The sequence below is a fragment of the Pleurodeles waltl genome, chromosome 12 (genome assembly GCF_031143425.1).
Source record: "Pleurodeles waltl isolate 20211129_DDA chromosome 12, aPleWal1.hap1.20221129, whole genome shotgun sequence".
Lineage (NCBI taxonomy): Eukaryota > Metazoa > Chordata > Amphibia > Caudata > Salamandridae > Pleurodeles > Pleurodeles waltl.
In genome coordinates, this window is record NC_090451.1 from 105,770,460 (window position 1) to 105,783,373 (window position 12,914).

A 12,914-nucleotide genomic window follows, 5' to 3' on the forward strand; every position below is an offset into this window, starting at 1 on the left:
ATGATTCCTGGATTTTCAGAAGCCCTTTGATGGCAGCACCCCCACACTGAAAATTGTTTCAGCACCACTGTACAAGGGTCAGTTGTCATGCTCATCTGCGGCGTAAATTTGCATTGAAGTAGTCTAACTCCCCAGGCCTTGTGTTTTGCTCAATTTGCCTTTGTGAGTTTTCTCTCAATCACTGTCGACTTCCTTTGATCTTTCTTTCTTCTTTCACTTCACCTTCGCCTTCAGTGTATCTTTCGGCCCTCTTAAGAGACACACCCCCTTGTAGCCACTTCTATACTTCTGTCACCTAATTATTTTCCTATCCTTTCCCCTGTAACGTTGCTGATCCTAGCTATAGCATCACTATCCAGAATCTGTTCACCTGAGTTATGTTCCTCTTATCCCCACGCATCTAATAATCAGCTCTTGGTCTCCCTCCACCTCTCACGAGACATAGTCTGAGGCAGTGTCTCCATCTTGGAGAGACAATCCCTTGCACTTGTGTTGTTCTACTGGCGCTGCCGGCTTGAGCTTTGGTCAGCAGTGGCAAAAGAAGGACTAATGGAAAGTGAACGTATACTGGAGCAACAGAGTGTATGGATTTATAAGAGCTTGATTAAATGAGAAAAAAAGAGTATAGTTGAGAGAAAAAATGCAACATGGCCCGTACGGGGATCGAACCCATGACCTTGGCGTTATTAGCACCACACTCTAACCAACTGAGCTAACCAGCCATGAGGACTAAAGATATCCTTTTTCCATGTAATGCAGATAGATAGAAGAGTTGGTCTCACTATCGCAATTCCTTTATACTTTTCTCCTTCCGCCCCCTGTCTGGATTACAATAACAAGAGCTGTGGAGTGCTGCACGCCAGCCTCAGTGCCTCTTCTTTCACTCAATCTCACTGTGTGCTGTGATATCTTTGTAACATCGCTTGTTGCCGGAAAAAAAGGAAAGGAGGGATAGTATTTTTATTCTTTTACAACAAAACCCAAAATGCATCGGCTTGCTTGGTCATTAAGTTTACAAGGCCAGCTGCTTTTGAGATATTATAATTATAGTGGTTATTCGGCGTTGGAGGTAAGAATTTTTTTTTTAGGTCTGGCCGTTCCTTCTGCTTCAAATTACTTGAGCTCATGTCAACAAAGTAACAACAAAACATAGCCAACGGTTCGTTGCTCAAGCCTTCCCTACTGCGCCTTCCCATGTCTCTCCTGCCGACCACAGTGCAGGAAATCTGAGTTTGCATTTGCGCGAAGAGACGTACAACACAAGAAGGCGCGCTTTTGTGCGCCGGGCACCACCCGGCCTGTGCATTCCTCACTGTCGTGAGATCAGTTTACTCAGCAGAGCATGACGCTGCAATTGGTTAGTAGGGCAGGCCTGACCAGAATAGTATATTTGGGGTCATGAATTTGATTGCATTTTTAAAACATTAACAGAACTTAACTGCAATGTTTAAATAGGTGTAGACATATTTAAACAGTGTCAATTTAATAGAAGAATTGTGGACAATTCAGAGGGGAGGCACCAATGTTTTTTTTTCCCATTGGGTGGATGCGGCATTAAAGAGTTTGAAAACCACTGGTCTAAGTGGACACTAATACACCTGGATGCTCCTGAATTCCTCGCAACAGATGCCAGCAAACCTGGCTGGAGAGCTACTGTGTTGGACTGATCCTGTCGATTCAAGTGGTCTTTCCTAGAGAGTCGGAGGTCATTGAAATAGATGGAGTTGATGGTAATCTTCAGGGCTTTGAAGTTTTCCCATCATCATCTGTCTCAAAAAAATGTGCCAGTAAAGACAGAGAATAAGGTAGCTGTCTTTTACATTAACCAACAGTGAAGCATGCATTCAAAATCCCTCAATGCAATAGCAGAACAATTGGGTTATTGGGCAGAGATCAACCTGTTGCACACGTCGGCAGTACACATCAAGGGCACCGACAATGTGATGGCAGACAGCTGGAGGTTTCCACATTTGCTGGAGTTGACGTTATCCAGGTCGTTGTTTTGAGAGATATGCCGAGAGTTTGTGAAACCCTTTCTGGATCTCTTTTCAAACAAGGACAATGCTCATCTTTGTCGATTCTGATCCAGGCTTCCGGAACAAGGAGCCTAGGTAGTGAACGTATTGGTGATAAAGTGGCTGAGAAGTCTCCTTTATACGTTCCCCCACTTTTTATTGATCCAGATGGTTCTCTTCAAGTCTCAGCAGGGGCGAGGGAACTTTATTCTTGTGGGCCCTTATTGGCCAGAGATGTCATGGTTTCCTCTTCTGAACCCCTGGCTCTTCTACCTCCTTGGGTACTGCTCAAGTGTGTCTCTCTCAGAACGTCATCCCTGACCTTCTTGCTCCAACTCACTCTATCGCTTTGGAGGTTGAGAAGTCTGGACTGCTAGCAAAGGGTCTTTCCTCTTCCTTAGTGGAGTTAATTCAGCACTCCAGCAGGCCTTCTACTTCGAAGTCTTACTCAAAGAACTGGAAGTCTTTTGAGACGTGATGTTCTGCTCATGATCTTTTGGCACCTACCTGTAGTTTGTCTGCTATTTTGCATTTTCTTCTGAATGGATTTCACTTGAATCTCTTTCCACACTGAAAGCTCATTGCTTTGCGATAAAGGTTTTTAGGGACTTTTCTGTACCTTCGAAGATGTTACAATCTTTGGTGTCTAGACTGTTCTGATCTATTGTCAATTGTAAGACCAGTTGAAAAATCCCTTTTCTCCAACTCAGAATCTTCCTACTCTTTTATAGCCTTTGCAATTTTATCTCTTTGAGGATCTGGATACTGTAGACATAAAGATTGTTTCCTATAAATTTATTTTCCTATTTCCTATCACCTTGCTGAGAACAATTTGCGAGCTGGGAGCCTTAAAATGCTGTCCTCTCTTCATTTGATACTTTGGAAGATGGGGTAACTTTAAGGCCTAGCCTTACCTTTGCTGCAAAGGTTAAGTCTATTTTTGATAGATCTTAGGAAATAATTCTTCCTTCTTTCATTCCCTCTCCTTCCTCTCCGGAGGAATATTTTCTGAATACACTTGATGTTTAAAGAGCTCTTTTCATTCATGTCACCAGGCCTCTGCAGTTCAGGAAAACCGACTCCTTGTTTGTGACTTTTGGACAGCCTGGAAAAGACAAGAAGGTGACTTTTATGACTCTGAGTAGGTGGATTAAGTTGTCAATTTTTCTGGCTTTGCAAGGCTTTTTAGAATATCTTCCAGTTCAGGGATGGTCTACGAGAGGAATGGCCACCTCCTGGGTTGAATTCCAGTGAGTAACAATCTAGGAAATTCCTAGGTTGGCTAATTGGTCCTCAGAGCTTACATTTGTCAAGCATTATGGCTTAATAATTTTTCTGTTTTGCATTTTAGTACCAATGTTTTGAACTCTGCATTACCCTTAGTCCATCTTGTCTTTGTCACAAACATTACATCCTGCCCACCTTCCCATCAGTCCTTTGGCAAGGGCTTGGCACCCAGGTTGGGTGCATGGGGCTAGCATTTAAGGATCCTCCTGTTCTTTCTTCCTGTTGGAAGGTGACATCACCTTACTTTGTAATGACTGTCACAAGGACGCAATGGACTAAGGCTAATGAAGATTACCAATAAGTAACCAACGCATCACCACTCTTTCTGAATGTGCGTGGCTCATTCCGCAGGACTAGTTCTTTGTATGATTCCTGGATTTTCAGAAGCCCTTTGATGGCAGCACCCCCACACTGAAAATTGTTTCAGCACCACTGTACAAGGGTCAGTTGTCATGCTCATCTGCGGCGTAAATTTGCATTGAAGTAGTCTAACTCCCCAGGCCTTGTGTTTTGCTCAATTTGCCTTTGTGAGTTTTCTCTCAATCACTGTCGACTTCCTTTGATCTTTCTTTCTTCTTTCACTTCACCTTCGCCTTCAGTGTATCTTTCGGCCCTCTTAAGAGACACACCCCCTTGTAGCCACTTCTATACTTCTGTCACCTAATTATTTTCCTATCCTTTCCCCTGTAACGTTGCTGATCCTAGCTATAGCATCACTATCCAGAATCTGTTCACCTGAGTTATGTTCCTCTTATCCCCACGCATCTAATAATCAGCTCTTGGTCTCCCTCCACCTCTCACGAGACATAGTCTGAGGCAGTGTCTCCATCTTGGAGAGACAATCCCTTGCACTTGTGTTGTTCTACTGGCACTGCCGGCTTGAGCTTTGGTCAGCAGTGGCAAAAGAAGGACTAATGGAAAGTGAACGTATACTGGAGCAACAGAGTGTATGGATTTATAAGAGCTTGATTAAATGAGAAAAAAAGAGTATAGTTGAGAGAAAAAATGCAACATGGCCCGTACGGGGATCGAACCCATGACCTTGGCGTTATTAGCACCACACTCTAACCAACTGAGCTAACCAGCCATGAGGACTACAGATATCCTTTTTCCATGTAATGCAGATAGATAGAAGAGTTGGTCTCACTATCGCAATTCCTTCATACTTTTCTCCTTCCGCCCCCTGTCTGGATTACAATAACAAGAGCTGTGGAGTGCTGCACGCCAGCCTCAGTGCCTCTTCTTTCACTCAATCTCACTGTGTGCTGTGATATCTTTGTAACATCGCTTGTTGCCGGAAAAAAAGGAAAGGAGGGATAGTATTTTTATTCTTTTACAACAAAACCCAAAATGCATCGGCTTGCTTGGTCATTAAGTTTACAAGGCCAGCTGCTTTTGAGATATTATAATTATAGTGGTTATTCGGCGTTGGAGGTAAGAATTTTTTTTTTAGGTCTGGCCGTTCCTTCTGCTTCAAATTACTTGAGCTCATGTCAACAAAGTAACAACAAAACATAGCCAACGGTTCGTTGCTCAAGCCTTCCCTACTGCGCCTTCCCATGTCTCTCCTGCCGACCACAGTGCAGGAAATCTGAGTTTGCATTTGCGCGAAGAGACGTACAACACAAGAAGGCGCGCTTTTGTGCGCCGGGCACCACCCGGCCTGTGCATTCCTCACTGTCGTGAGATCAGTTTACTCAGCAGAGCATGACGCTGCAATTGGTTAGTAGGGCAGGCCTGACCAGAATAGTATATTTGGGGTCATGAATTTGATTGCATTTTTAAAACAGTAACAGAACTTAACTGCAATGTTTAAATAGGTGTAGACATATTTAAACAGTGTCAATTTAATAGAAGAATTGTGGACAATTCAGAGGGGAGGCACCAATGTTTTTTTTTCCCATTGGGTGGATGCGGCATTAAAGAGTTTGAAGACCACTGGTCTAAGTGGACACTAATACACCTGGATGCTCCTGAATTCCTCGCAACAGATGCCAGCAAACCTGGCTGGAGAGCTACTGTGTTGGACTGATCCTGTCGATTCAAGTGGTCTTTCCTAGAGAGTCGGAGGTCATGGAAATAGATGGAGTTGATGGTAATCTTCAGGGCTTTGAAGTTTTCCCATCATCATCTGTCTCAAAAAAATGTGCCAGTAAAGACAGAGAATAAGGTAGCTGTCTTTTACATTAACCAACAGTGAAGCATGCATTCAAAATCCCTCAATGCAATAGCAGAACAATTGGGTTATTGGGCAGAGATCAACCTGTTGCACACGTCGGCAGTACACATCAAGGGCACCGACAATGTGATGGCAGACAGCTGGAGGTTTCCAAATTTGCTGGAGTGGACGTTATCCAGGTCGTTGTTTTGAGAGATATGCTGAGAGTTTGTGAAACCCTTTCTGGATCTCTTTTCAAACAAGGACAATGCTCATCTTTGTCGATTCTGATCCAGGCTTCCGGAACAAGGAGCCTAGGTAGTGAACGTATTGGTGATAAAGTGGCTGAGAAGTCTCCTTTATACATTCCCCCACTTTTTATTGATCCAGATGGTTCTCTTCAAGTCTCAGCAGGGGCGAGGGAACTTTATTCTTGTGGGCCCTTATTGGCCAGAGATGTCATGGTTTCCTCTTCTGAACCCCTGGCTCTTCTACCTCCTTGGGTACTGCTCAAGTGTGTCTCTCTCAGAACGTCGTCCCTGACCTTCTTGCTCCAACTCACTCTATCGCTTTGGAGGTTGAGAAGTCTGGACTGCTAGCAAAGGGTCTTTCCTCTTCCTTAGTGGAGTTAATACAGCACTCCAGCAGGCCTTCTATTCGAAGTCTTACTCAAAGAACTGGAAGTCTTTTGAGACGTGATGTTCTGCTCATGATCTTTTGGCACCTACCTGTAGTTTGTCTGCTATTTTGCATTTTCTTCTGAATGGGTTTCACTTGAATCTCTTTCCACACTGAAAGCTCATTGCTTTGCGATAAAGGTTTTTAGGGACTTTTCTGTACCTTCGAAGATGTTACAATCTTTGGTGTCTAGACTGTTCTGATCTTTTGTCAATTGTAAGACCAGTTGAAAAATCCCTTTTCTCCAACTCAGAATCTTCCTACTCTTTTATAGGCTTTGCAATTTTATCTCTTTGAGGATCTGGATACTGTAGACATAAAGATTGTTTCCTATAAATTTATTTTCCTATTTCCTATCACCTTGCTGAGAACAATTGGGGAGCTGGGAGCCTTAAAATGCTGTCCTCTCTTCATTTGATACTTTGGAAGATGGGGTAACTTTAAGGCCTAGCCTTACCTTTGCTGCAAAGGTTAAGTATATTTTTGATAGATCTTAGGAAATAATTCTTCCTTCTTTCATCCCCTCTCCTTCCTCTCCGGAGGAATATTTTCTGAATACACTTGATGTTTAAAGAGCTCTTTTCATTTATGTCACCAGGCCTCTGCAGTTCAGGAAAACCGACTCCTTGTTTGTGACTTTTGGACAGCCTGGAAAAGACAAGAAGGTGACTTTTATGACTCTGAGTAGGTGGATTAAGTTGTCAATTTTTCTGGCTTTGCAAGGCTTTTTAGAATATCTTCCAGTTCAGGGATGGTCTACGAGAGGAATGGCCACCTCCTGGGTTGAATTCCAGTGAGTAACAATCTAGGAAATTCCTAGGGTGGCTACTTGGTCCTCAGAGCATACATTTGTCAAGCATTATGGCTTAATAATTTTTCTGTTTTGCATTTGAGTACCAATGTTTTGAACTCTGCATTACCCTTAGTCCATCTTGTCTTTGTCACAAACATTACATCCTGCCCACCTTCCCATCAGTCCTTTAGCAAGGGCTTGGCACCCAGGTTGGGTGCATGGGGCTAGCATTTAAGGATCCTCCTGTTCTTTCTTCCTGTTGGAAGGTGACATCAACTTACTTTGTAATGACTGTCACAAGGACGCAATGGACTAAGGCTAATGAAGATTACCAATAAGTAACCAACGCATCACCACTCTTTCTGAATGTGCGTGGCTCATTCCGCAGGACTAGTTCTTTGTATGATTCCTGGATTTTCAGAAGCCCTTTGATGGCAGCACCCCCACACTGAAAATTGTTTCAGCACCACTGTACAAGGGTCAGTTGTCATGCTCATCTGCGGCGTAAATTTGCATTGAAGTAGTCTAACTCCCCAGGCCTTGTGTTTTGCTCAATTTGCCGTTGTGAGTTTTCTCTCAATCACTGTCGACTTCCTTTGATCTTTCTTTCTTCTTTCACTTCACCTTCGCCTTCAGTGTATCTTTCGGCCCTCTTAAGAGACACACCCCCTTGTAGCCACTTCTATACTTCTGTCACCTAATTATTTTCCTATCCTTTCCCCTGTAACGTTGCTGATCCTAGCTATAGCATCACTATCCAGAATCTGTTCACCTGAGTTATGTTCCTCTTATCCCCACGCATCTAATAATCAGCTCTTGGTCTCCCTCCACCTCTCACGAGACATAGTCTGAGGCAGTGTCTCCATCTTGGAGAGACAATCCCTTGCACTTGTGTTGTTCTACTGGCGCTGCCGGCTTGAGCTTTGGTCAGCAGTGGCAAAAGAAGGACTAATGGAAAGTGAACGTATACTGGAGCAACAGAGTGTATGGATTTATAAGAGCTTGATTAAATGAGAAAAAAAGAGTATAGTTGAGAGAAAAAATGCAACATGGCCCGTACGGGGATCGAACCCATGACCTTGGCGTTATTAGCACCACACTCTAACCAACTGAGCTAACCAGCCATGAGGACTACAGATATCCTTTTTCCATGTAATGCAGATAGATAGAAGAGTTGGTCTCACTATCGCAATTCCTTCATACTTTTCTCCTTCCGCCCCCTGTCTGGATTACAATAACAAGAGCTGTGGAGTGCTGCACGCCAGCCTCAGTGCCTCTTCTTTCACTCAATCTCACTGTGTGCTGTGATATCTTTGTAACATCGCTTGTTGCCGGAAAAAAAGGAAAGGAGGGATAGTATTTTTATTCTTTTACAACAAAACCCAAAATGCATCGGCTTGCTTGGTCATTAAGTTTACAAGGCCAGCTGCTTTTGAGATATTATAATTATAGTGGTTATTCGGCGTTGGAGGTAAGAATTTTTTTTTTAGGTCTGGCCGTTCCTTCTGCTTCAAATTACTTGAGCTCATGTCAACAAAGTAACAACAAAACATAGCCAACGGTTCGTTGCTCAAGCCTTCCCTACTGCGCCTTCCCATGTCTCTCCTGCCGACCACAGTGCAGGAAATCTGAGTTTGCATTTGCGCGAAGAGACGTACAACACAAGAAGGCGCGCTTTTGTGCGCCGGGCACCACCCGGCCTGTGCATTCCTCTCTGTCGTGAGATCAGTTTACTCAGCAGAGCATGACGCTGCAATTGGTTAGTAGGGCAGGCCTGACCAGAATAGTATATTTGGGGTCATGAATTTGATTGCATTTTTAAAACAGTAACAGAACTTAACTGCAATGTTTAAATAAGTGTAGACATATTTAAACAGTGTCAATTTAATAGAAGAATTGTGGACAATTCAGAGGGGAGGCACCAATGTTTTTTTTTCCCATTGGGTGGATGCGGCATTAAAGAGTTTGAAGACCACTGGTCTAAGTGGACACTAATACACCTGGATGCTCCTGAATTCCTCGCAACAGATGCCAGCAAACCTGGCTGGAGAGCTACTGTGTTGGACTGATCCTGTCGATTCAAGTGGTCTTTCCTAGAGAGTCGGAGGTCATGGAAATAGATGGAGTTGATGGTAATCTTCAGGGCTTTGAAGTTTTCCCATCATCATCTGTCTCAAAAAAATGTGCCAGTAAAGACAGAGAATAAGGTAGCTGTCTTTTACATTAACCAACAGTGAAGCATGCATTCAAAATCCCTCAATGCAATAGCAGAACAATTGGGTTATTGGGCAGAGATCAACCTGTTGCACACGTCGGCAGTACACATCAAGGGCACCGACAATGTGATGGCAGACAGCTGGAGGTTTCCAAATTTGCTGGAGTTGACGTTATCCAGGTCGTTGTTTTGAGAGATATGCCGAGAGTTTGTGAAACCCTTTCTGGATCTCTTTTCAAACAAGGACAATGCTCATCTTTGTCGATTCTGATCCAGGCTTCCGGAACAAGGAGCCTAGGTAGTGAACGTATTGGTGATAAAGTGGCTGAGAAGTCTCCTTTATACGTTCCCCCACTTTTTATTGATCCAGATGGTTCTCTTCAAGTCTCAGCAGGGGCGAGGGAACTTTATTCTTGTGGGCCCTTATTGGCCAGAGATGTCATGGTTTCCTCTTCTGAACCCCTGGCTCTTCTACCTCCTTGGGTACTGCTCAAGTGTGTCTCTCTCAGAACGTCATCCCTGACCTTCTTGCTCCAACTCACTCTATCGCTTTGGAGGTTGAGAAGTCTGGACTGCTAGCAAAGGGTCTTTCCTCTTCCTTAGTGGAGTTAATTCAGCACTCCAGCAGGCCTTCTACTTCGAAGTCTTACTCAAAGAACTGGAAGTCTTTTGAGACGTGATGTTCTGCTCATGATCTTTTGGCACCTACCTGTAGTTTGTCTGCTATTTTGCATTTTCTTCTGAATGGATTTCACTTGAATCTCTTTCCACACTGAAAGCTCATTGCTTTGCGATAAAGGTTTTTAGGGACTTTTCTGTACCTTCGAAGATGTTACAATCTTTGGTGTCTAGACTGTTCTGATCTATTGTCAATTGTAAGACCAGTTGAAAAATCCCTTTTCTCCAACTCAGAATCTTCCTACTCTTTTATAGGCTTTGCAATTTTATCTCTTTGAGGATCTGGATACTGTAGACATAAAGATTGTTTCCTATAAATTTATTTTCCTATTTCCTATCACCTTGCTGAGAACAATTTGCGAGCTGGGAGCCTTAAAATGCTGTCCTCTCTTCATTTGATACTTTGGAAGATGGGGTAACTTTAAGGCCTAGCCTTACCTTTGCTGCAAAGGTTAAGTCTATTTTTGATAGATCTTAGGAAATAATTCTTCCTTCTTTCATTCCCTCTCCTTCCTCTCCGGAGGAATATTTTCTGAATACACTTGATGTTTAAAGAGCTCTTTTCATTCATGTCACCAGGCCTCTGCAGTTCAGGAAAACCGACTCCTTGTTTGTGACTTTTGGACAGCCTGGAAAAGACAAGAAGGTGACTTTTATGACTCTGAGTAGGTGGATTAAGTTGTCAATTTTTCTGGCTTTGCAAGGCTTTTTAGAATATCTTCCAGTTCAGGGATGGTCTACGAGAGGAATGGCCACCTCCTGGGTTGAATTCCAGTGAGTAACAATCTAGGAAATTCCTAGGGTGGCTACTTGGTCCTCAGAGCATACATTTGTCAAGCATTATGGCTTAATAATTTTTCTCTTTTGCATTTGAGTACCAATGTTTTGAACTCTGCATTACCCTTAGTCCATCTTGTCTTTGTCACAAACATTACATCCTGCCCACCTTCCCATCAGTCCTTTGGCAAGGGCTTGGCACCCAGGTTGGGTGCATGGGGCTAGCATTTAAGGATCCTCCTGTTCTTTCTTCCTGTTGGAAGGTGACATCACCTTACTTTGTAATGACTGTCACAAGGACGCAATGGACTAAGGCTAATGAAGATTACCAATAAGTAACCAACGCATCACCACTCTTTCTGAATGTGCGTGGCTCATTCCGCAGGACTAGTTCTTTGTATGATTCCTGGATTTTCAGAAGCCCTTTGATGGCAGCACCCCCACACTGAAAATTGTTTCAGCACCACTGTACAAGGGTCAGTTGTCATGCTCATCTGCGGCGTAAATTTGCATTGAAGTAGTCTAACTCCCCAGGCCTTGTCTTTTGCTCAATTTGCCCTTGTGAGTTTTCTCTCAATCACTGTCGACTTCCTTTGATCTTTCTTTCTTCTTTCACTTCACCTTCGCCTTCAGTGTATCTTTCGGCCCTCTTAAGAGACACACCCCCTTGTAGCCACTCCTATACTTCTGCCACCTAATTATTTTCCTATCCTTTCCCCTGTAACGTTGCTGATCCTAGCTATAGCATCACTATCCAGAATCTGTTCACCTGAGTTATGTTCCTCTTATCCCCACGCATCTAACAATCAGCTCTTGGTCTCCCTCCACCTCTCACGAGACATAGTCTGAGGCAGTGTCTCCATCTTGGAGAGACAATCCCTTGCACTTGTGTTGTTCTACTGGCGCTGCCGGCTTGAGCTTTGGTCAGCAGTGGCAAAAGAAGGACTAATGGAAATTGAACGTATACTGGAGCAACAGAGTGTATGGATTTATAAGAGCTTGATTAAATGAGAAAAAAAGAGTTTAGTTGAGAGAAAAAATGCAACCTGGCCCGTACGGGGATCGAACCCATGACCTTGGTGTTATCAGCACCACACTCTAACCAACTGAGCTAACCAGCCATGAGGACTAAAGATATCCTTTTTCCATGTAATGCAGATAGATAGAAGAGTTGGTCTCACTATCGCAATTCCTTCATACTTTTCTCCTTCCGCCCCCTGTCTGGATTACAATAACAAGAGCTGTGGAGTGCTGCACGCCAGCCTCAGTGCCTCTTCTTTCACTCAATCTCACTGTGTGCTGTGATATCTTTGTAACATCGCTTGTTGCCGGAAAAAAAGGAAAGGAGGGATAGTATTTTTATTCTTTTACAACAAAACCCAAAATGCATCGGCTTGCTTGGTCATTAAGTTTACAAGGCCAGCTGCTTTTGAGATATTATAATTATAGTGGTTATTCGGCGTTGGAGGTAAGAATTTTTTTTTTAGGTCTGGCCGTTCCTTCTGCTTCAAATTACTTGAGCTCATGTCAACAAAGTAACAACAAAACATAGCCAACGGTTCGTTGCTCAAGCCTTCCCTACTGCGCCTTCCCATGTCTCTCCTGCCGACCACAGTGCAGGAAATCTGAGTTTGCATTTGCGCGAAGAGACGTACAACACAAGAAGGCGCGCTTTTGTGCGCCGGGCACCACCCGGCCTGTGCATTCCTCACTGTCGTGAGATCAGTTTACTCAGCAGAGCATGACGCTGCAATTGGTTAGTAGGGCAGGCCTGACCAGAATAGTATATTTGGGGTCATGTATTTGATTGCATTTTTAAAACAGTAACAGAACTTAACTGCAATGTTTAAATAGGTGTAGACATATTTAAACAGTGTCAATTTAATAGAAGAATTGTGGACAATTCAGAGGGGAGGCACCAATGGTTTTTTTTCCCATTGGGTGGATGCGGCATTAAAGAGTTTGAAGACCACTGGTCTAAGTGGACACTAATACACCTGGATGCTCCTGAATTCCTCGCAACAGATGCCAGCAAACCTGGCTGGAGAGCTACTGTGTTGGACTGATCCTGTCGATTCAAGTGGTCTTTCCTAGAGAGTCGGAGGTCATGGAAATAGATGGAGTTGATGGTAATCTTCAGGGCTTTGAAGTTTTCCCATCATCATCTGTCTCAAAAAAATGTGCCAGTAAAGACAGAGAATAAGGTAGCTGTCTTTTACATTAACCAACAGTGAAGCATGCATTCAAAATCCCTCAATGCAATAGCAGAACAATTGGGTTATTGGGCAGAGATCAACCTGTTGCACACGTCGG

At 43.5% G+C, this 12,914-nt stretch overlaps 4 non-coding genes across 4 annotated transcripts; all 4 read right to left on the reverse strand.

Moving 5' to 3' along the window:
* Positions 1–648: 648 nt before the first annotated feature.
* Positions 649–722, reverse strand: TRNAI-AAU (transfer RNA isoleucine (anticodon AAU)). The gene has a single exon. It is a non-coding gene; the product is annotated as a tRNA-Ile (tRNA).
* A 3,593-nt stretch (positions 723–4,315) lies between these two features.
* Positions 4,316–4,389, reverse strand: TRNAI-AAU (transfer RNA isoleucine (anticodon AAU)). The gene has a single exon. It is a non-coding gene; the product is annotated as a tRNA-Ile (tRNA).
* Positions 4,390–7,981: 3,592 nt separating this feature from the next.
* TRNAI-AAU (transfer RNA isoleucine (anticodon AAU)) lies at positions 7,982–8,055 on the reverse strand. Its single transcript has one exon. It is a non-coding gene; the product is annotated as a tRNA-Ile (tRNA).
* A 3,593-nt stretch (positions 8,056–11,648) lies between these two features.
* TRNAI-GAU (transfer RNA isoleucine (anticodon GAU)) lies at positions 11,649–11,722 on the reverse strand. The gene has a single exon. It is a non-coding gene; the product is annotated as a tRNA-Ile (tRNA).
* Between the last annotated feature and the right edge of the window lie 1,192 nt (positions 11,723–12,914).